The sequence below is a fragment of the Melospiza melodia genome, chromosome 5, assembly GCF_035770615.1.
Source record: "Melospiza melodia melodia isolate bMelMel2 chromosome 5, bMelMel2.pri, whole genome shotgun sequence".
Taxonomy (NCBI): Eukaryota; Metazoa; Chordata; class Aves; order Passeriformes; family Passerellidae; genus Melospiza; species Melospiza melodia.
The window spans coordinates 53,196,586-53,219,273 of record NC_086198.1 but is presented as its reverse complement, the minus strand read 5'-3'; positions in this window follow the sequence as shown (position 1 = coordinate 53,219,273).

Genomic DNA, 22,688 nt, shown 5'->3' with positions numbered 1-22,688 from the left:
CCCGCTTCTGGATGGCAGATTGCAGGAGCCACTTGGTACTATCAAACCAGCCCAACTTGGCACTGGTGCCACCTCTGGTCTGGGAACCATCCTGCGTATCGTGGATTCTAAGGAGCCATCCGGCCACTCCCACCCACAGGCACCCAAACACAAACAACGGCGCTTTTCCCTGGAAAAAAAAGTAAGCGGCCCCGCTTCTGGATGGCAGATTGCAGGAGCCACTTGGTACTATCAAACCAGCCCGACTAGGCACTGGTGCCACCTCTGGTCTGGGAACCATCCCGCGTATCGTGGATTCTAAGGAGCCAGTCGGCAACTCCCAGCCACAGGCCCCCAAACACAAACAACGGCCCGTTTCCCTGGCAAACAAAAGTAAGCTGCCCCGCTTCTGGATGGCAGATTGCAGAAGCCACTTGGTACTATCAAACTAGCCCAACTTGGCACTGGTGCCACCTCTGGTCTGGGAACCGTCCTGCGTATCATGGGTTCTAAGGAGCCAGTCGGCAACTCCCAGCCACAGGCCCCCAAACACAAACCTCGGCCCGTTTCCCTGGCAAACAAAATTAAGCTGCCCCGCTTCTGGATGGCAGATTGCAGGACGCACATGGTACTATCAGACCAGCCCGACTTGGCACTGGTGCCACCTCTGGTCTGGGAACCATCCTGCGTATCGTGGATTCTAAGGAGCCAACCGGCCACTCCCAGCCATAGGCCCCCAAACACAAACAACGGCGCTTTTCCCTAGATAACAAACTCGCCTGCCAAATTTCTGATGGCAGATTGCAGGAGCCACTTGGTACTATCAAACCAGCCCGACTTGGCACTGGTGCCACCATGGGTCTGGTCACCATCCTGCCTATCGTAGCTTTTCAGGAGCCAGCCGGTCACTCCCAGCCATAGGCCCCCAGACACAAACCTCGGCCCGTTTCCCTGGCAAACAAAAGTAAGCTGTCCCGCTTCTGGATGGCAGATTGCAGGACGCACTTGGTAGTATCAAACCAGCCCGACTTGGCACTGGTGCCACCTCTGGTCTGGGAACCATCCTGCGTATCGTGGATTCTAATTAGCCAGCCGGCCACTCCCAGCCACAGGCCCCCAAACACAAACAACGGCGCTTTTCCCTGGAAAACAAAACTCGCCTGCCAACATTTTGATGGCAGATTGCAGGAGCCACTTGCTACTATCAAATCAGCCCAACTTGGCACTGGTGCCACCATGGGTCTGGTCACCATCCTGCCTATCGTAGCTTTTCAGGAGCCAGCAGGTCACCCCCAGCCATAGGCCCCGAGAAAAAAACCTCGGCCCGTTTCCCTGGCAAAAAAAAGTAAGCTGTCCCGCTTCTGGATGGCACTTTGCAGGACGCACTTGGTAGTATCAAACCAGCCCAACTTGGCACTGGTGCCACCTTGGGTCTGGGAACCATCCTGCGTATCGTGGATTCTGAGGAGCCCGCCGGCCACTCCCTGCCACAGGCACCCAAACACAAACAACGGCGCTTTTCCCTGGAAAACAAAACTCGCCTGCCAACTTTTTGATGGCGGATTGCAGGAGCCACTTGGTACTATCAAACCAGCCCAACTTGGCACTGGTGCCACCATGGATATGGTCACCATCCTGCCTATCGTAGCTTTTCAGGACCTAGCAGGTCACTCCCAGCCATAGGCGCCCAGACAAAAACCTCGGCCCGTTTCCCTGGCAAACAAAAGTAAGCTGCCCCGCTTCTGGATGGCAGATTGCAGGACGCACTTGGTACTATAAAACCAGCCCGACTTGGCACTGGTGCCACGTCAGGTCTGGGAACCATCCTGCGTATCGTGGATTCTAAGGAGCCAGCCGGCCACTCCCAGCCACAGGCCCCCAAACACAAACAACGGCGCTTTTCCCTGGAAAACAAAACTCGCCTGCCAACTTTTTGAGGGCAGATTGCAGGAGCCACTTGGTACTATCAAACCAGCCCAACTTGGCACTGGTGCCACCATGGGTCTGCTCCCCATCCTGCCTATCGTAGCTTTTCAGGAGCCAGCCGGTCACTCCCAGCCATAGGCCCCCAGACACAAACCTCGGCCCGTTTCCCTGGCAAACAAAAGTAAGCTGCCCCGCTTCTGGATGGCAGATTGCAGGACGCACTTGGTACTATCAAACCAGCCCGACTTGTCACTGGTGCCACCTCTGGTCTGGGAACCATGCCGCGTATCGTGGATTCTAAGGAGCCAGCCGGCCACTCCCAGCCACAGGCCCCCAAACACAAACAACGGCGCTTTTCCCTGGAAAACAAAACTCGCCTGCCAACTTTTTGATGGCGGATTGCAGGAGCCACTTGGTACTATCAAAGCAGCCCAACTTGTCACTGGTGCCACAATGGATGTGGTCACCATCCTGCCTATCGTAGCTTTTCAGGACCTCGCCGGTCACTCCCAGCCATAGGCGCCCAGACACAAAGCTCGGCCCGTTTCCCTGGCACACAAAAGTAAGCTGCCCCGCTTCTGGATGGCAGATTGCAGGAACCACTTGGTACTATAAAACCAGCCCGACTTGGCGCTGGTGCCACCTCTGGTCTGGGAACCATCCTGCGTATCGTGGATTCTAAGGAGCCAGCCGGCCACTCCAGCCACAGGCCCCCAGACACAAACAATGGCGCTTTTCCCTGGAAAACAAAACTCGCCTGCCAACTTTTTGATGGCAGATTGCAGGAGCCACTTGGTACTATCAAACCAGCCCAACTTGGCACTGGTGCCACCATGGGTCTGGTCACCATCCTGCCTATCGTAGCTTTCCAGGAGCCAGCCGGTCACTCCCAGCCATAGGCCCCCAGTCACAAACCTCGGCCCGTTTCCCTGGCAAACAAAACTAAGCTACCCCGCTTCTGGATGGCAGATTGCAGGAGCCACTTGGTACTATCAAACCAGCCCAACTTGGAACTGGTGCCACCTTGGGTCTGGGAACCATGCTGCGTATCGCAGATTCTAAGGCGCCAGTCGGCCACTCCCAGCCACAAGCCCCCAAACACAAACAACGGCGCTTTTCTCTGGCAAACAAAACTCAACTGCCCCTCTTCTGGATGGCAAATTGCAGGACGCACTTGGTACTATAAAAACAGCCCGACTTGGCACTGGTGCCACCTTGGGTCTGGGAACCATCGTGCGTATCGATCTTTTTAATGAGACAGCCGGCCACTCCCAGCCATATGCCCCCGAACACAACCCACGGCCCTTTCCTCTGGCAAACAAAACTCAGCTGCACCGCTTCTGGATGGCAGATTGCAGGAGCCACTTGGTACTATCAAACCAGCACGACTTGGCACTGGTGCCACCTTGGGTCTGGGAACCATCCTGCGTATTGTGGATTGTCAGGAGCCAGCTGAACACTCTCGGCCACAGACCCCAATCAAAAACAACGGCCCGTTTCACAGGCAAACAAAACTCAGCTGCCCCGCTTCTGGATGGGAGATTGCAGGAGGCACTTGACACTGTGAAACCAGCCCCACTTGGCACTGGTGCCACCTTGGGTCTGGGAACCATGCTGCGTATCATGGATTTTCAGGAGCCAGCCGGCCACTCCCAGCCATAGGCCCCCAAACAAAAACCACAGCCTTTTTCTCTGGCAAACAAAATTCAGCTGCCCCACTTCTGGATGGCAGATTGCAGGAGCCACTTGGGACTATCACACCAGCACAACATGGCACTGGTGCCACCTTGGATCTGGGAACCATCCGGCGTATAGTGGATTTTCAGGGGTCAGCCGGTCACTCTCAGCCATAGGCCCCAAACACAAACCACGGCCCTTTTCTCTGGAAAACAAAACTCAACTGCCCCTCTTCTGGATGGCAGATTGCAGGAGCCACTGGGTACTATGAAACCAGCCCTACTTGGCACTGGTGCCACCTTGGGTCTGGGAACCATGCTGCGTATCATGGATTTTCAGGAGCCAGCCGTCCACTGCCAGCCACAGGCCCCGAAACACAAACAACAGCCTTTTTCTCTGGCAAACAAAATTCAGCTGCCCCGCTTCTGGATGGCAGATTGCAGGAACCACTTGGTACTAACAAACCAGCCCGACTTGGCACTGGTGCCACCTTGGGTCTGGGAACCATCCTGCGTATCGTGGATTCTAAGGAGCCAGCTGGCCACTCCCAGCCACAGGCCCCAAAACACACACAACGGCGCTTTTCCCTGGAAAACAAAACTCGCCTGCCAACTTTTTGATGGCAGATTGCAGGAGCCACTTGGTACTATCAAACCAGCCCAACTTGGCACTGGTGCCACCATGGGTCTGGTCACCATCCTGCCTATCGTAGCTTTTCAGGAGCCAGCCGGTCACTCCCAGCCATAGGCCGCCAGACACAAACCTCGGCCTGTTTCCCTGGCACACAAAAGTAAGCTACCGCACTTCTGGATGGCAGATTGCAGGAGCCACTTTGCACCATCAAACCAGCCCGACTTGGCACTGGTGCCACCTCTGGTCTGGGAACCATGCTGCGTATCGTGGATTCTAAGGAGCCAGCCGGCCACTCCCAGCCACAGGCCCCCAAACACAAACAACGGCGCTTTTCCCTGGAAAACAAAACTCGCCTGCCAACATTTTGATGGCAGAGTGCAGGAGCCACTTGGTACTATCAAACCAGCCCAACTTGGCACTGGTGCCACCATGGGTCTGGTCACCATCCTGCCTATCGTAGCTTTTCAGGAGCCAGCCGGTCACTCCCAACCATAGGCCCCCAGAAAAAAACCTCGGTCCGTTTCCCTGGAAAACAAAAGTAAGCTGCCCTGCTTCTGGATGGCAGATTGCAGGAGCCACTTGGTGTTATCAAACCAGCCCGACTTGGCACTGGTGCCACCTTGGGTCTGGGAACCATCCTGCGTATCGTGTGTTCTAAGGAGCCAGCCGGCCACTCCCAGCCACAGTCCCCCAAACACAAACAACGGCGCTTTTCCCTGGAAAACAAAACTTGCCTGCCAACTTTTTGATGGCAGATTGCAGGAGCCACTTGGTACTATCAAACCAGCCCAACTTGGCACTGGTGCCACCATGGGTCTGGTCACCATCCTGCCTATCGTAGCTTTTCAGGAGCCAGCCGGCCACTCCCAGCCATAGGTCCCCAGACAAATACCTCGGCCCGTTTCCCTGGCAAACAAAAGTCAGCTGCCCCGCTTCTGGATGGCAGATTGCAGGAGCCACTTGGTACTATCAAACCAGCCCAACTTGACACTGGTGCCACCTTGGCTCTGGGAACCATGCTGCGTAACCCGGATTCTAAGACGACAGGCAGCCACTGCCAGCCACCGCCCTCCAAACAAAAGCAACGGCGCTTTTCCCTGGAAAACAAAACTCGCCTGACAACTTTTAGATGGCAGATTGCAGGAGCCAGTTGGTACCATCAAACCAGCCCAACTTGGCACTGGTGCCACCTTGGGTCTGGGAACCATCCTGCCTATCGTGGATTTTAAGGAGCCAGCCGGCTACTCCCAGCCACAGGCCCCCAACAAAAACCACGGCCCTTTTTCTCTGGCAAACAAAACTCAGCTGCCCCGCTTCTGGATGGCAGATTGCAGGAGCCACTTGGTACTATCAAACCAGCCCGACTTGGCACTGGTGCCACCTTGGGTCTGGGAACCATCCTGCCTATCGTGGATTTTAAGGAGCCAGCCGGCTACTCCCAGGCACAGGCCCCCAACAAAAACCACGGCCCTTTTTTCTCGCAAACAAAACTTAGCTGCCTCACTTCTGGATGGCAGATTGCAGGAGCCACTTGGTGTAATCAAACCAGCCCGACTTGGCACTGGTGCCACCTTGGGTCTGGGAACCATCCTGCGTATCGTGGATTCTAAGGATCCAGCCGGCTACTCCCAGGCACAGGCCCCCAACAAAAACCACGGCCCTTTTTTCTCGCAAACAAAACTTAGCTGCCTCACTTCTGGATGGCAGATTGCAGGAGCCACTTGGTGTAATCAAACCAGCCCGACTTGGCACTGGTGCCACCTTGGGTCTGGGAACCATCCTGCGTATCGTGGATTCTAAGGAGCCAGCCGACCACTCCCAGCCACAGGCCCCCAAACAAAATCAACGGCGCTGTTCCCTGGAAAACAAAACACGCCTGCCAACTTTTTGATGGAGTTTGCAGGAACCACTTGGTATTATCAAACCAGCCCAACTTGGCACTGGTGCCACCTTGGGTCTGGATACCATGCTGCGTATCGTGGATTCTAAGGAGCCAGCCAGCCACTCCCAGCCACAGGCCCCCAAACACAAACAACGGCGCTTTTCCCTGGAAAACAAAACTCGCCTGCCAACTTTTTGATGGCAGATTGCAGGAGCCACTTGGTACTATCAAACCAGCCCGACTTGGCACTGGTGCCACCATGGGTCTGGTCACCATCCTGCCTATCGTAACTTTTCAGGAGCCAGCCGGTCACTCCCCGCCATAGGCCCTGAGACACAAACCTCGGCCCGTTTCCCTGGCAAACAAAAGTAAGCTGCCCCGCTTCTGGATGGCAGATTGCAGGAGCCACTTGGTACTATCAAACCAGCCCAACTTGGCACTGGTGCCACCTCTGGTCTGGGAACCATCCCGCGTATCGTGGATTCTAAGGAGCCAGTCGGCAACTCCCAGCCACAGGCCCCCAAACACAAACAACGGCCCGTTTCCCTGGCAAACAAAAGTAAGCTGCCCCGCTTCTGGATGGCAGATTGCAGAAGCCACTTGGTACTATCCAACTAGCCCAACTTGTCACTGGTGCCACCTCTGGTCTGGGAACCATCCTGCGTATCATGGGTTCTAAGGAGCCAGTCGGCAACTCCCAGCCACAGGCCCCCAAACACAAACCTCGGCCCGTTTCCCTGGCAAACAAAAGTAAGCTGCCCCGCTTCTGGATGGCAGATTGCAGGACGCACTTGGTAGTATCAAACCAGCCCGACTTGGCACTGGTGCCACCTCTGGTCTGGGAACCATCCTGCGTATCGTGGATTCTAATTAGCCAGCCGGCCACTCCCAGCCACAGGCCCCCAAACACAAACAACGGCGCTTTTCCCTGGAAAACAAAACTCGCCTGCCAACATTTTGATGGCAGATTGCAGGAGCCACTTGGTACTATCAAATCAGCCCAACTTGGCACTGGTGCCACCATGGGTCTGGTCACCATCCTGCCTATCGTAGCTTTTCAGGAGCCAGCAGGTCACCCCCAGCCATAGGCCCCGAGAAAAAAACCTCGGCCCGTTTCCCTGGCAAAAAAAAGTAAGCTACCCCGCTTCTGGATGGCAGTTTGCAGGACGCACTTGGTAGTATCAAACCAGCCCAACTTGGCACTGGTGCCACCTTGGGTCTGGGAACCATCCTGCGTATCGTGGATTCTGAGGAGCCCGCCGGCCACTCCCTGCCACAGGCACCCAAACACAAACAACGGCGCTTTTCCCTGGAAAACAAAACTCGCCTGCCAACTTTTTGATGGCGGATTGCAGGAGCCACTTGGTACTATCAAACCAGCCCAACTTGGCACTGGTGCCACCATGGATATGGTCACCATCCTGCCTATCGTAGCTTTTCAGGACCTAGCAGGTCACTCCCAGCCATAGGCGCCCAGACACAAACCTCGGCCCGTTTCCCTGGCAAACAAAAGTAAGCTGCCCCGCTTCTGGATGGCAGATTGCAGGAACCACTTGGTACTATAAAACCAGCCCGACTTGGCACTGGTGCCACGTCAGGTCTGGGAACCATCCTGCGTATCGTGGATTCTAAGGAGCCAGCCGGCCACTCCCACCCACAGGCCCCCAAACACAAACAACGGCGCTTTTCCCTGGAAAACAAAACTCGCCTGCCAACTTTTTGAGGGCAGATTGCAGGAGCCACTTGGTACTATCAAACCAGCCCAACTTGGCACTGGTGCCACCATGGGTCTGCTCCCCATCCTGCCTATCGTAGCTTTTCAGGAGCCAGCCTGTCACTCGCAGCCATAGGCCCCCAGACACAAACCTCGGCCCGTTTCCCTGGCAAACAAAAGTAAGCTGCCCCGCTTCTGGATGGCAGATTGCAGGACGCACTTGGTACTATCAAACCAGCCCGACTTGTCACTGGTGCCACCTCTGGTCTGGGAACCATGCTGCGTATCGTGGATTCTAAGGAGCCAGCCGGCCACTCCCAGCCACAGGCCCCCAAACACAAACAACGGCGCTTTTCCCTGGAAAACAAAACTCGCCTGCCAACATTTGATGGCGGATTGCAGGAGCCACTTGGTACTATCAAAGCAGCCCAACTTGTCACTGGTGCCACAATGGATGTGGTCACCATCCTGCCTATCGTAGCTTTTCAGGACCTCGCCGGTCACTCCCAGCCATAGGCGCCCAGACACAAAGCTCGGCCCGTTTCCCTGGCACACAAAAGTAAGCTGCCCCGCTTCTGGATGGCAGATTGCAGGAACCACTTGGTACTATAAAACCAGCCCGACGTGGCACTGGTGCCACCTTGGGTCTGGGAACCATCCTGCGTATCGTGTGTTCTAAGGAGCCAGCCGGCCACTCCCACCCACAGACCCCCAAACACAAACAACGGCGCTTTTCCCTGGAAAACAAAACTCTCCTGCCAACTTTTTGATGGCAGATTGCAGGAGCCACTTGGTACTATCAAACCAGCCCAACTTGGCACTGGTGCCACCATGGGTCTGGTCACCATCCTGCCTATCGTAGCTTTTCAGGAGCCAGCCGGTCACTCCCAGCCATAGGCCCCCAGACACAAACCTCGGCCCGTTTCCCTGGCAAACAAAAGTAAGCTGCCCCGCTTCTGCATGGCAGATTGCAGGTGCTATTTAGTACTATAAAACCAGCCCGACTTGGCACTGGTGCCACCTCTGGTCTGGGAACCATCCTGCTATCGTGGATTTTCAGGGGCCAGCCAGCCACTCTCAGCCATATGCCCCCAAAAACAAACCACGGCCCTTTTCTCTGGTAAACAAAACTCAACTGACCCTCTTCTGGATGGCAAATTTTAGGACGCACTTTGTACTACGAAAACCGCCCGACTTGGCACTGGTGCCACCTTGGGTCAGGGAACCATCCTGCCTATCGTAGCTTTTTAAGGAGCCAGCAGGCCACGCCCAGCCATATAGCCCCAAAAAAAAACCACGGACCATTTCTCTTGGAAACAAAAATCCGCTGCCCCGCGTCAGGATGGCAGATTGCAGGAGCCACTTTGCACCATCAAACCACCCCGACTTGGCACTGGTGCCATCTTGGATCTGGGAACCATCCTGCCTATTGTAGCTTTTCAGGAGCCAGCCGGTCACTCCCAGCCATAGGCCCCCAGACACAAACCTCGGACCGTTTCCCTGGCAAACTAAATTAAGCTGCCCCGATTCTGGATGGCAGAGTGCAGGAGCCACTTGGTAGTGTCAAACCAGCCCGACTTGGCACTGGTGCCACCTTGGGTCTGGGAACCATCCTGCGTATCGTGGATTCTAAGCAGCCACCCGGCCACTCTGAGCCACAGGCCCCCAAACACAAACAACGGCGCTTTTCCCTGGAAAACAAAACTCGCCTGCCAACATTTTGATGGCAGATTGCAGGAGCCACTTGGTACTATCAAATCAGCCCAACTTGGCACTGGTGCCACCATGGGTCTGGTCACCATCCTGCCTATCGTAGCTTTTCAGGAGCCAGCCGGTCACTCCCAGCCATAGGCCCCCAGACACAAACCTCGGCCCGTTTCCCTGGAAAACAAAAGTAAGCTGCCCCGATTCTGGATGGCAGATTGCAGGAGCCACTTGGTACTATGAAATCAGCCCAACTTGGCACTGGTGCCACCATGGGTCTGGTAAACATCCTGCCTATCGTAGCTTTTCAGGAGCCAGCCGGTCACTCCCTGCCATAGGCCCCCAGACACAAACCTCGGCCCGTTTCCCTGGAAAACAAAAGTAAGCTGCCCCGATTCTGGATGGCAGATTGCAGGAGCCACTTGGTACTATGAAATCAGCCCAACTTGGCACTGGTGCCACCATGGGTCTGGTAAACATCCTGCCTATCGTAGCTTTTCAGGAGCCAGCCGGTCACTCCCTGCCATAGGCCCCCAGACACAAACCTCGGCCCGTTTCCCTGGCAAACAAAAGTAAGCTGCCCCGCTTCTGGATGGCAGATTGCAGGACGCACTTGGTACTATCAAACCAGCCCAACTTGGCACTGGTGCCACCTCTGGTCTGGGAACCATGCCGCGTATCGTGGATTCTAAGGAGCCAGCCGGCCACTGCCAGCCACAGGCCCCCAAACACAAACAACGGCGCTTTTCCCTGGAAAACAAAACTCGCCTGCCAACTTTTTGATGGCAGATTGCAGGAGCCACTTGGTACTATCAAATCAGCCCAACTTGGCACTGGTGCCACCATGGGTCTGGTCACCATCCTGCCTATCGTAGCTTTTCAGGACCTAGCCGGTCACTCCAAGCCATAGGCGCCCAGACACAAAGCTCGGCCCGTTTCCCTGGCAAACAAAAGTAAGCTACCCCGCTTCTGGATGGCAGATTGCAGGAGCCACTTTGCACCATCAAACTAGCCCGACTTGGCACTGGTGCCACCTCAGGTCTGGGAACCATCCTGCGTATCGTTCATTGTAAGGAGCCAGCCGGCCACTCCAGCCACAGGCCCCCAGACACAATCAACGGCGCTTTTCCCTGGAAAACAAAACTCGCCTGCCATGTTTTTGATGGCAGATTGCAGGAGCCACTTGGTACTATCAAATCAGCCCAACTTGGCACTGGTGCCACCATGGGTCTGGTCACCATCCTGCCTATCGTAGTTTTCAGGAGCCAGCCGGTCACTCGCAGCCATAGGCCCCCAGACACAATACTCGGCCCGTTTCCCTGGCAAAAAAAAGTAAGCTACCCCGCTTCTGGATGGCAGATTGCAGGAACCACTTGGTACTATCAAACCAGCCCGACTTGGCACTGGTGCCACCTCTGGTCTGGGAACCATCCTGCGTATCGTGGATTCTAAGCAGCCAGCCGGCCACTCCCTGCCACAGGCACCCAAACACAAACAACGGCGCTTTTCCCTGGAAAACAAAACTCGCCCTCCCACTTTTTGATGGCGGATTGCAGGAGCCACTTGGTACTATCAAACCAGCCCAACTTGGCACTGGTGCCACCATGGGTCTGGTCACCATCCTGCCTATCGTAGCTTTTCAGGACCTAGCAGGTCACTCCCAGCCATAGGCGCCCAGACACAAAGCTCGGCCCGTTTCCCTGGCAAACAAAAGTAAGCTACCCCGCTTCTGGATGGCAGATTGCCGGAGCCACTTGGTACTATGAAACCAGCCCGACTTGGCACTGGTGCCACCTCTGGTCTGGGAACCATGCTGCGTATCGTGGATTCTAAGGAGCCAGCCGGCCACTCCCAGCCACAGGCCCCCAAACACAAACAACGGCGCTTTTCCCTGGAAAACAAAACTCGCCTGCCAACATTTTGATGGCAGATTGCAGGAGCCACTTGCTACTATCAAATCAGCCCAACTTGGCACTGGTGCCACCATGGGTCTGGTCACCATCCTGCCTATCGTAGCTGTTCAGGCGCCAGCCGGTCACTCCCAGCCATAGGCCCCCAGAGAAAAACCTCGGCCGTTTCCCTGGGAAACAAAAGTAAGCTGCCCCGCTTCTGGATGGCAGATTGCAGGAGCCACTTTGCACCATCAAACCAGCCCAACTTGGCACTGGTGCCACCTCTGGTCTGGGAACCATCCTGCGTATCGTGGATTCTAAGGAGCCAGCCGGCCACTCCCAGCCACAGGCCCCCAAACAGAAACAACGGCGCTTTTCCCTGGAAAACAAAACTCGCCTGCCAACTTTTTGATGGCAGATTGCAGGAGCCACTTGGTACTATCAAATCAGCCCAACTTGGCACTGGTGCCACCATGGGTCTGGTCACCATCCTGCCTATCGTAGCTTTTCAGGGCCTAGCCGGTCACTCCAAGCCATAGGCGCCCAGACAAAAAGCTCGGCCCGTTTCCCTGGCAAACAAATGTAAGCTGTCCCGCTTCTGGATGGCAGACTGCAGGATCCACTAGGTATTATCAAACCAGCCCGACTTGGCACTGGTGCCACCTCTGGTCTGGGAACCATCCTGCGTATCGTGGATTCTAAGCAGCCAGCCGGCCACTCCCAGCCACAGGCCCCCAAACACAAACAACGGCGCTTTTCCCTGGAAAACAAAACTCGCCTGCCAACATTTTGATGGCAGATTGCAGGAGCCACTTGGTACTATCAAACCAGCCCAACTTGGCACTGGTGCCACCATGGGTCTGCTCACCATCCTGCCTATCGTAGCTTTTCAGGAGCCAGCCGGTCACTCCAAGCCATAGGCCCCCAGACAAAAACCTCGGCACGTTTCCCTGGCAAAGAAAAGTAAGCTGCCCCGCTTCTGGATGGCAGATTGCAGGAGCCACTTTGCACCATCAAACTAGCCAGACTTGGCACTTGTGCCACCTCTGGTCTGGGAACCATGCTGCGTATCGTGGATTCTAAGGAGCCAGCCGGCCACTCCCAACCACAGACCCCCAAACACAAACAACGGCGCTTTTCCCTGGATAACAAACTCGCCTGCCAACTTTTTGATGGCAGATTGCAGGAGCCACTTGGTACTATCAAACCAGCCCGACTTGGCACTGGTGCCACCATGGGTCTGGTCACCATCCTGCCTATCGTAACTTTTCAGGAGCCAGCCGGTCACTCCCCGCCATAGGCCCTGAGACACAAACCTCGGCCCGTTTCCCTGGCAAACAAAAGTAAGCTGCCCCGCTTCTGGATGGCAGATTGCAGGAGCCACTTGGTACTATCAAACCAGCCCAACTTGGCACTGGTGCCACCTCTGGTCTGGGAACCATCCCGCGTATCGTGGATTCTAAGGAGCCAGTCGGCAACTCCCAGCCACAGGCCCCCAAACACAAACAACGGCCCGTTTCCCTGGGAAACAAAAGTAAGCTGCCCCGCTTCTGGATGGCAGATTGCAGAAGCCACTTGGTACTATCCAACTAGCCCAACTTGTCACTGGTGCCACCTCTGGTCTGGGAACCATCCTGCGTATCATGGGTTCTAAGGAGCCAGTCGGCAACTCCCAGCCACAGGCCCCCAAACACAAACCTCGGCCCGTTTCCCTGGCAAACAAAAGTAAGCTGCCCCGCTTCTGGATGGCAGATTGCAGGACGCACTTGGTAGTATCAAACCAGCCCGACTTGGCACTGGTGCCACCTCTGGTCTGGGAACCATCCTGCGTATCGTGGATTCTAATTAGCCAGCCGGCCACTCCCAGCCACAGGCCCCCAAACACAAACAACGGCGCTTTTCCCTGGAAAACAAAACTCGCCTGCCAACATTTTGATGGCAGATTGCAGGAGCCACTTGGTACTATCAAATCAGCCCAACTTGGCACTGGTGCCACCATGGGTCTGGTCACCATCCTGCCTATCGTAGCTTTTCAGGAGCCAGCAGGTCACCCCCAGCCATAGGCCCCGAGAAAAAAACCTCGGCCCGTTTCCCTGGCAAAAAAAAGTAAGCTACCCCGCTTCTGGATGGCAGTTTGCAGGACGCACTTGGTAGTATCAAACCAGCCCAACTTGGCACTGGTGCCACCTTGGGTCTGGGAACCATCCTGCGTATCGTGGATTCTGAGGAGCCCGCCGGCCACTCCCTGCCACAGGCACCCAAACACAAACAACGGCGCTTTTCCCTGGAAAACAAAACTCGCCTGCCAACTTTTTGATGGCGGATTGCAGGAGCCACTTGGTACTATCAAACCAGCCCAACTTGGCACTGGTGCCACCATGGATATGGTCACCATCCTGCCTATCGTAGCTTTTCAGGACCTAGCAGGTCACTCCCAGCCATAGGCGCCCAGACACAAACCTCGGCCCGTTTCCCTGGCAAACAAAAGTAAGCTGCCCCGCTTCTGGATGGCAGATTGCAGGAACCACTTGGTACTATAAAACCAGCCCGACTTGGCACTGGTGCCACGTCAGGTCTGGGAACCATCCTGCGTATCGTGGATTCTAAGGAGCCAGCCGGCCACTCCCACCCACAGGCCCCCAAACACAAACAACGGCGCTTTTCCCTGGAAAACAAAACTCGCCTGCCAACTTTTTGAGGGCAGATTGCAGGAGCCACTTGGTACTATCAAACCAGCCCAACTTGGCACTGGTGCCACCATGGGTCTGCTCCCCATCCTGCCTATCGTAGCTTTTCAGGAGCCAGCCTGTCACTCGCAGCCATACGCCCCCAGACACAAACCTCGGCCCGTTTCCCTGGCAAACAAAAGTAAGCTGCCCCGCTTCTGGATGGCAGATTGCAGGACGCACTTGGTACTATCAAACCAGCCCGACTTGTCACTGGTGCCACCTCTGGTCTGGGAACCATGCCGCGTATCGTGGATTCTAAGGAGCCAGCCGGCCACTCCCAGCCACAGGCCCCCAAACACAAACAACGGCGCTTTTCCCTGGAAAACAAAACTCGCCTGCCAACATTTGATGGCGGATTGCAGGAGCCACTTGGTACTATCAAAGCAGCCCAACTTGTCACTGGTGCCACAATGGATGTGGTCACCATCCTGCCTATCGTAGCTTTTCAGGACCTCGCCGGTCACTCCCAGCCATAGGCGCCCAGACACAAAGCTCGGCCCGTTTCCCTGGCACACAAAAGTAAGCTGCCCCGCTTCTGGATGGCAGATTGCAGGAACCACTTGGTACTATAAAACCAGCCCGACGTGGCACTGGTGCCACCTTGGGTCTGGGAACCATCCTGCGTATCGTGTGTTCTAAGGAGCCAGCCGGCCACTCCCACCCACAGACCCCCAAACACAAACAACGGCGCTTTTCCCTGGAAAACAAAACTCTCCTGCCAACTTTTTGATGGCAGATTGCAGGAGCCACTTGGTACTATCAAACCAGCCCAACTTGGCACTGGTGCCACCATGGGTCTGGTCAGCATCCTGCCTATCGTAGCTTTTCAGGAGCCAGCCGGTCACTCCCAGCCATAGGCCCCCAGACACAAACCTCGGCCCGTTTCCCTGGCAAACAAAAGTAAGCTGCCCCGCTTCTGCATGGCAGATTGCAGGTGCTATTTAGTACTATAAAACCAGCCCGACTTGGCACTGGTGCCACCTCTGGTCTGGGAACCATCCTGCTATCGTGGATTTTCAGGGGCCAGCCAGCCACTCTCAGCCATATGCCCCCAAAAACAAACCACGGCCCTTTTCTCTGGTAAACAAAACTCAACTGACCCTCTTCTGGATGGCAAATTTTAGGACGCACTTTGTACTACGAAAACCGCCCGACTTGGCACTGGTGCCACCTTGGGTCAGGGAACCATCCTGCCTATCGTAGCTTTTTAAGGAGCCAGCAGGCCACGCCCAGCCATATAGCCCCAAAAAAAAACCACGGACCATTTCTCTTGGAAACAAAAATCCGCTGCCCCGCGTCAGGATGGCAGATTGCAGGAGCCACTTTGCACCATCAAACCACCCCGACTTGGCACTGGTGCCATCTTGGATCTGGGAACCATCCTGCCTATTGTAGCTTTTCAGGAGCCAGCCGGTCACTCCCAGCCATAGGCCCCCAGACACAAACCTCGGACCGTTTCCCTGGCAAACTAAATTAAGCTGCCCCGATTCTGGATGGCAGAGTGCAGGAGCCACTTGGTAGTGTCAAACCAGCCCGACTTGGCACTGGTGCCACCTTGGGTCTGGGAACCATCCTGCGTATCGTGGATTCTAAGCAGCCACCCGGCCACTCTGAGCCACAGGCCCCCAAACACAAACAACGGCGCTTTTCCCTGGAAAACAAAACTCGCCTGCCAACATTTTGATGGCAGATTGCAGGAGCCACTTGGTACTATCAAACCAGCCCAACTTGGCACTGGTGCCACCATGGGTCTGGTCACCATCCTGCCTATCGTAGCTTTTCAGGAGCCAGCCGGTCACTCCCAGCCATAGGCCCCCAGACACAAACCTCGGCCCGTTTCCCTGGAAAACAAAAGTAAGCTGCCCCGATTCTGGATGGCAGATTGCAGGAGCCACTTGGTACTATGAAATCAGCCCAACGTGGCACTGGTGCCACCATGGGTCTGGTAAACATCCTGCCTATCGTAGCTTTTCAGGAGCCAGCCGGTCACTCCCTGCCATAGGCCCCCAGACACAAACCTCGGCCCGTTTCCCTGGAAAACAAAAGTAAGCTGCCCCGATTCTGGATGGCAGATTGCAGGAGCCACTTGGTACTATGAAATCAGCCCAACTTGGCACTGGTGCCACCATGGGTCTGGTAAACATCCTGCCTATCGTGGATTCTAATTAGCCATCCGTCCACTCCCAGCCACAGGCCCCCAAACAGAAACAACGGCGCTTTTCCCTGGAAATCAAAACTCGCCTGCCAACATTTTGATGGCAGATTGCCGGAGCCACTTGGTACTATCAAACCAGCCCAACCTTACACTGGTGCCACCATGGGTCTGGTCACCATCCTGCCTATCGTAGCATTTCAGGAGCCAGCCGGTCACTCCCAGCCATAGGCCCCCAGACAAAAACCTTGGCCCGTTTCCCTGGCAAACAAAAGTAAGTTATCCCGCTACTGGATGGCAGATTCCAGGAGCCACTTTTCACCATCAAACCAGCCCGACTTGGCACTGGTGCCACCTCAGGTCTGGGAACCATGCTGCGTATCGTGGATTCTAAGGAGCCAGCCGGCCACTCCCAGCCACAGGCCCCCAAACACAAACAACGGCGCATTTCCCTGGATAACAAACTCGCCTGCCAACTTTTTGATGGCAGATTGCAGGAGCCACTTGGTACTATCAAACCAGCCCAACTTGGCACTGGTGCCACCATGGGTCTGGTCACCATCCTGCCTATCGTAGCTTTTCAGGAGCCAGCCGGTCACTCCCAGCCATAGGCCCCCAGACAAAATCCTCGGCCCGTTTCCCTGGCAAACAAAAGTAAGCTGCCCCGCTTCTGGATGGCAGATTGCAGGACGCACTTGGTACTATAAAACCAGCCCAACTTGGCACTGGTGCCACCTCTGGTCTGGGAACCATGCTGCGTATCGTGGATTCTAAGGAGCCAGCCGGCCACTCCCAGCCACAGGCCCCCAAACAAAAACAACGGCGCTTTTCCCTGGAAAACAAAACTCGCCTGCCAACTTTTTGATGGCAGATTGCAGGAGCCACTTGGTACTATCAAACCAGCCCAACTTGACACTGGTGCCACCATGGGTCTGGTCACCATCCTGCCTATCGTAGCTTTTCAGGAGCCAGCCGGTCACTCCCAGCCATAGGCCCCCAGGCACAAAGCTCGGCCCGTTTCCCTGACAAACAAAAGTAAGCTGTCCCGCTTCTGGATGGCAGATTCCAGGAGCCACTTGGTACTATCAAATCAGCCCAACTTGGCACTGGTGCCACCTCTGGTCTGGGAACCATCCTGCATATCGTGGATTCTAATTAGCCATCCGTCCACTCCCAGCCACAGGCCCCCAAACGCAAACAACGGCGCTTTACCCTGGAAAACAAAACTCGTCTGCCAACTTTTTGATGGCAGATTGCCGGAGCCACTTGGTACTATCAAACCAGCCCAACTTGGCACTGTTGCCACCTTGGGTCTGGGAACCATGCTGCGTATCGTGGATTATAAGAAGCCAGCCCGCCACTCCCTGCCACAGGCCCCCAAACAGAAACAACGGCGCTTTTCCCTGGAAAACATAATTCGCCGGCCAACTATTTGATGGCAGATTGCAGGAGCCACTTGGTACTATCAAATCAGCCCAACTTGGCACTGGTTGCACCTCAGGTCTGGGAACCATCCTGCCTATCGTAGCTTTTCAGGACCTCGCCGGTCACTCCCAGTCATAGGCGCCCAGACACAAAGCTCGGCCCGTTTCCCTGGCAAACCAAAGTAAGCTGCCCCGCTTCTTGATGGCAGATTGCAGGAACCACTTTTCACCATCAAAGTAGCCCGACTTGGAACTGGTGCCACCTCTGGTCTGGGAACCATGCTGCGTATCGTGGATTCTAAGGAGCCAGCCGGCCACTCCCAGCCACAGGCCCCCAAACACAAACAACGGCGCTTTTCCCTGGAAAACAAAACTCGCCTGCCAACTTTTTGATGGCAGATTGCAGGAGCCACTTGGTACTATCAAACCAGCTCAACTTGGCACTGGTGCCACCATGGGTCTGGTCACCATCCTGCCTATCGTAGCTTTTCAGGCGCCAGCCGGTGCTCCCAGCCATTGGCCCCCAGTCACAAACCTCGGCCCGTTTCCCTGGCAAACAAAAGTAAGCTACCCCGCTTCTGGATGGCAGATTGCAGGAGCCACTTTGCACCATCAAACCAGCCCGACTTGGCACTGGTGCCACCTCTGGTCTGGGAACCATCCTGCGTATCGTGGATTCTAAGGAGCCAGCCGGCCACTCCCAGCCACAGGCCCCCAAACACAAACAACGGCGCTTTTCCCTGGATAACAAACTCGCCTGCCAACTTTTTGATGGCAGATTGCAGGAGCCACTTGGTACTATCAAACCAGCCCAACTTGGCACTGGTGCCACCATGGGTCTGGTCACCATCCTGCCTATCGTAGCTTTTCAGGCGCCAGCCGGTGCTCCAAGCCATAGGCGCCCAGACACAAAGCTCGGCCCGTTTCCCTGGCAAACAAAAGTAAGCTACCCCGCTTCTGGATGGCAGATTGCAGGAGCCACTTTGCACCATCAAACTAGCCCGACTTGGCACTGGTGCCACCTCTGGTCTGGGAACCATCCTGCGTATCGTTCATTGTAAGGAGCCAGCCGGCCACTCCAGCCACAGGCCCCCAGACACAATCAACGGCGCTTTTCCCTGGAAAACAAAACTCGCCTGCCAAGTTTTTGATGGCAGATTGCAGGAGCCACTTGGTACTATCAAATCAGCCCAACTTGGCACTGGTGCCACCATGGGTCTGGTCACCATCCTGCCTATCGTAGCTTTTCAGGAGCCAGCCGGTCACTCCCAGCCATAGGCCCCCAGACACAATACTCGGCCCGTTTCCCTGGCAAAAAAAAGTAAGCTACCCCGCTTCTGGATGGCAGATTGCAGGAACCACTTGGTACTATCAAACCAGCCCAACTTGGCACTGGTGCCACCTTGGGTCTGGGAACCATCCTGCGTATCGTGGATTCTAAGCAGCCAGCCGGCCTCTCCCTGCCACAGGCACCCAAACACAAACAACGGCGCTTTTCCCTGGAAAACAAAACTCGCCCTCCCAATTTTGATGGCGGATTGCAGGAGCCACTTGGTACTATGAAACAAGCCCAACTTGGCACTGGTGCCACCATGGGTCTGGTCACCATCCTGCCTATCGTAGCTTTTCAGGACCTAGCAGGTCACTCCAAGCCATAGGCGCCCAGACACAAAGCTCGGCCCGTTTCCCTGGCAAACAAAAGTAAGCTGCCCCGCTTCTGGATGGCAGATTGCCGGAGCCACTTTGCACCATCAAACCAGCCCAACTTGGCACTGGTGCCACCTCTGGTCTGGGAACCATGCTGCGTATCGTGGATTCTAAGGAGCCAGCCGGCCACTCCCAGCCACAGGCCCCCAAACACAAACAACGGCGCTTTTCCCTGGAAAACAAAACTCGCCTGCCAACATTTTGATGGCAGATTGCAGGAGCCACTTGCTACTATCAAATCAGCCCAACTTGGCACTGGTGCCACCATGGGTCTGGTCACCATCCTGCCTATCGTAGCTGTTCAGGCGCCAGCCGGTCACTCCCAGCCATAGGCCCCCAGAGAAAAACCTCGGCCCGTTTCCCTGGGAAACAAAAGTAAGCTGCCCCGCTTCTGGATGGCAGATTGCAGGAGCCACTTTGCACCATCAAACCAGCCCAACTTGGCACTGGTGCCACCTCTGGTCTGGGAACCATGCCGCGTATCGTGGATTCTAAGGAGCCAGCCGGCCACTCCCAGCCACAGGCCCCCAAACAGAAACAACGGCGCTTTTCCCTGGAAAACAAAACTCGCCTGCCAACTTTTTGATGGCAGATTGCAGGAGCCACTTGGTACTATCAAATCAGCCCAACTTGGCACTGGTGCCACCATGGGTCTGGTCACCATCCTGCCTATCGTAGCTTTTCAGGACCTAGCCGGTCACTCCAAGCCATAGGCGCCCAGACACAAAGCTCGGCCTGTTTCCCTGGCAAACAAATGTAAGCTGTCCCGCTTCTGGATGGCAGATTGCAGGATCCACTAGGTATTTTCAAACCAGCCCGACTTGGCACTGGTGCCACCTCTGGTCTGGGAACCATCCTGCGTATCGTGGATTCTAAGCAGCCAGCCGGCCACTCCCAGCCACAGGCCCCCAAACACAAACAACGGCGCTTTTCCCTGGAAAACAAAACTCGCCTGCCAACATTTTGATGGCAGATTGCAGGAGCCACTTGGTACTATCAAACCAGCCCAACTTGGCACTGGTGCCACCATGGGTCTGCTCACCATCCTGCCTATCGTAGCTTTTCAGGAGCCAGCCGGTCACTCCAAGCCATAGGCCCCCAGAGAAAAACCTCGTCCCGTTTCCCTGGCAAACAAAAGTAAGCTGCCCCGCTTCTGGATGGCAGATTGCAGGAGCCACTTTGCACCATCAAACTAGCCAGACTTGGCACTTGTGCCACCTCTGGTCTGGGAACCATGCTGCGTATCGTGGATTCTAAGGAGCCAACCGGCCACTCCCAGCCACAGGCCGCCAAACACAAACAACGGCGCTTTTCCCTGGATAACAAACTCGCCTGCCAACTTTTTGATGGCAGATTGCAGGAGCCACTTGGTACTATCAAACCAGCCCAACTTGGCACTTGTGCCACCATGGGTCTGGTCACCATCCTGCCTATCGTAGCTTTTCAGGAGCCAGCCGGTCACTCCCAGCCATAGGCCCCCAGACAAAAACCTCGGCCCGTTTCCCTGGCAAACAAAAGTAAGCTGCCCCGCTTCTGGATGGCAGATTGCAGGACGCACTTGGTACTATCAAACCAGCCCAACTTGGCACTGGTGCCACCTCTGGTCTGGGAACCATGCCGCGTATCGTGGATTCTAAGGAGCCAGCCGGCCACTCCCAGCCACAGGCCCCCAAACACAAACAACGGCGCTTTTCCCTGGAAAACAAAACTCGCCTGCCAACTTTTTGATGGCAGATTGCAGGAGCCACTTGGTACTATCAAACCAGCCCAACTTGGCACTGGTGCCACCATGGGTCTGGTCACCATCCTGCCTATCGTAGCTTTTCAGGACCTAGCCGGTCACTCCAAGCCATAGGCGCCCAGACACAAAGCTCGGCCCGTTTCCCTGGCAAACAAAAGTAAGCTACCCCGCTTCTGGATGGCAGATTGCAGGAGCCACTTTGCACCATCAAACTAGCCCGACTTGGCACTGGTGCCACCTCAGGTCTGGGAACCATCCTGCGTATCGTTCATTGTAAGGAGCCAGCCGGCCACTCCAGCCACAGGCCCCCAGACACAATCAACGGCGCTTTTCCCTGGAAAACAAAACTCGCCTGCCAACTTTTTGATGGCAGATTGCAGGAGCCACTTGGTACTATCAAATCAGCCCAACTTGGCACTGGTGCCACCATGGGTCTGGTCACCATCCTGCCTATCGTAGTTTTCAGGAGCCAGCCGGTCACTCCCAGCCATAGGCCCCCAGACACAATACTCGGCCCGTTTCCCTGGCAAAAAAAAGTAAGCTACCCCGCTTCTGGATGGCAGATTGCAGGAACCACTTGGTACTATCAAACCAGCCCAACTTGGCACTGGTGCCACCTTGGGTCTGGGAACCATCCTGCGTATCGTGGATTCTAAGCAGCCAGCCGGCCACTCCCTGCCACAGGCACCCAAACACAAACAACGGCGCTTTTCCCTGGAAAACAAAACTCGCCCTCCCACTTTTTGATGGCGGATTGCAGGAGCCACTTGGTACTATCAAACCAGCCCAACTTGGCACTGGTGCCACCATGGGTCTGGTCACCATCCTGCCTATCGTAGCTTTTCAGGACCTAGCAGGTCACTCCCAGCCATAGGCGCCCAGACACAAAGCTCGGCCCGTTTCCCTGGCAAACAAAAGTAAGCTACCCCGCTTCTGGATGGCAGATTGCCGGAGCCACTTGGTACTATGAAACCAGCCCGACTTGGCACTGGTGCCACCTCTGGTCTGGGAACCATGCTGCGTATCGTGGATTCTAAGGAGCCAGCCGGCCACTCCCAGCCACAGGCCCCCAAACACAAACAACGGCGCTTTTCCCTGGAAAACAAAACTCGCCTGCCAACATTTTGATGGCAGATTGCAGGAGCCACTTGCTACTATCAAATCAGCCCAACTTGGCACTGGTGCCACCATGGGTCTGGTCACCATCCTGCCTATCATAGCTGTTCAGGCGCCAGCCGGTCACTCCCAGCCATAGGCGCCCAGACACAAAGCTCGGCCCGTTTCCCTGGCAAACAAAAGTAAGCTGCCCCGCTTCTGGATGGCAGATTGCCGGAGCCACTTTGCACCATCAAACCAGCCCAACTTGGCACTGGTGCCACCTCTGGTCTGGGAACCATGCTGCGTATCGTGGATTCTAAGGAGCCAGCCGGCCACTCCCAGCCACAGGCCCCCAAACACAAACAACGGCGCTTTTCCCTGGAAAACAAAACTCGCCTGCCAACATTTTGATGGCAGATTGCAGGAGCCA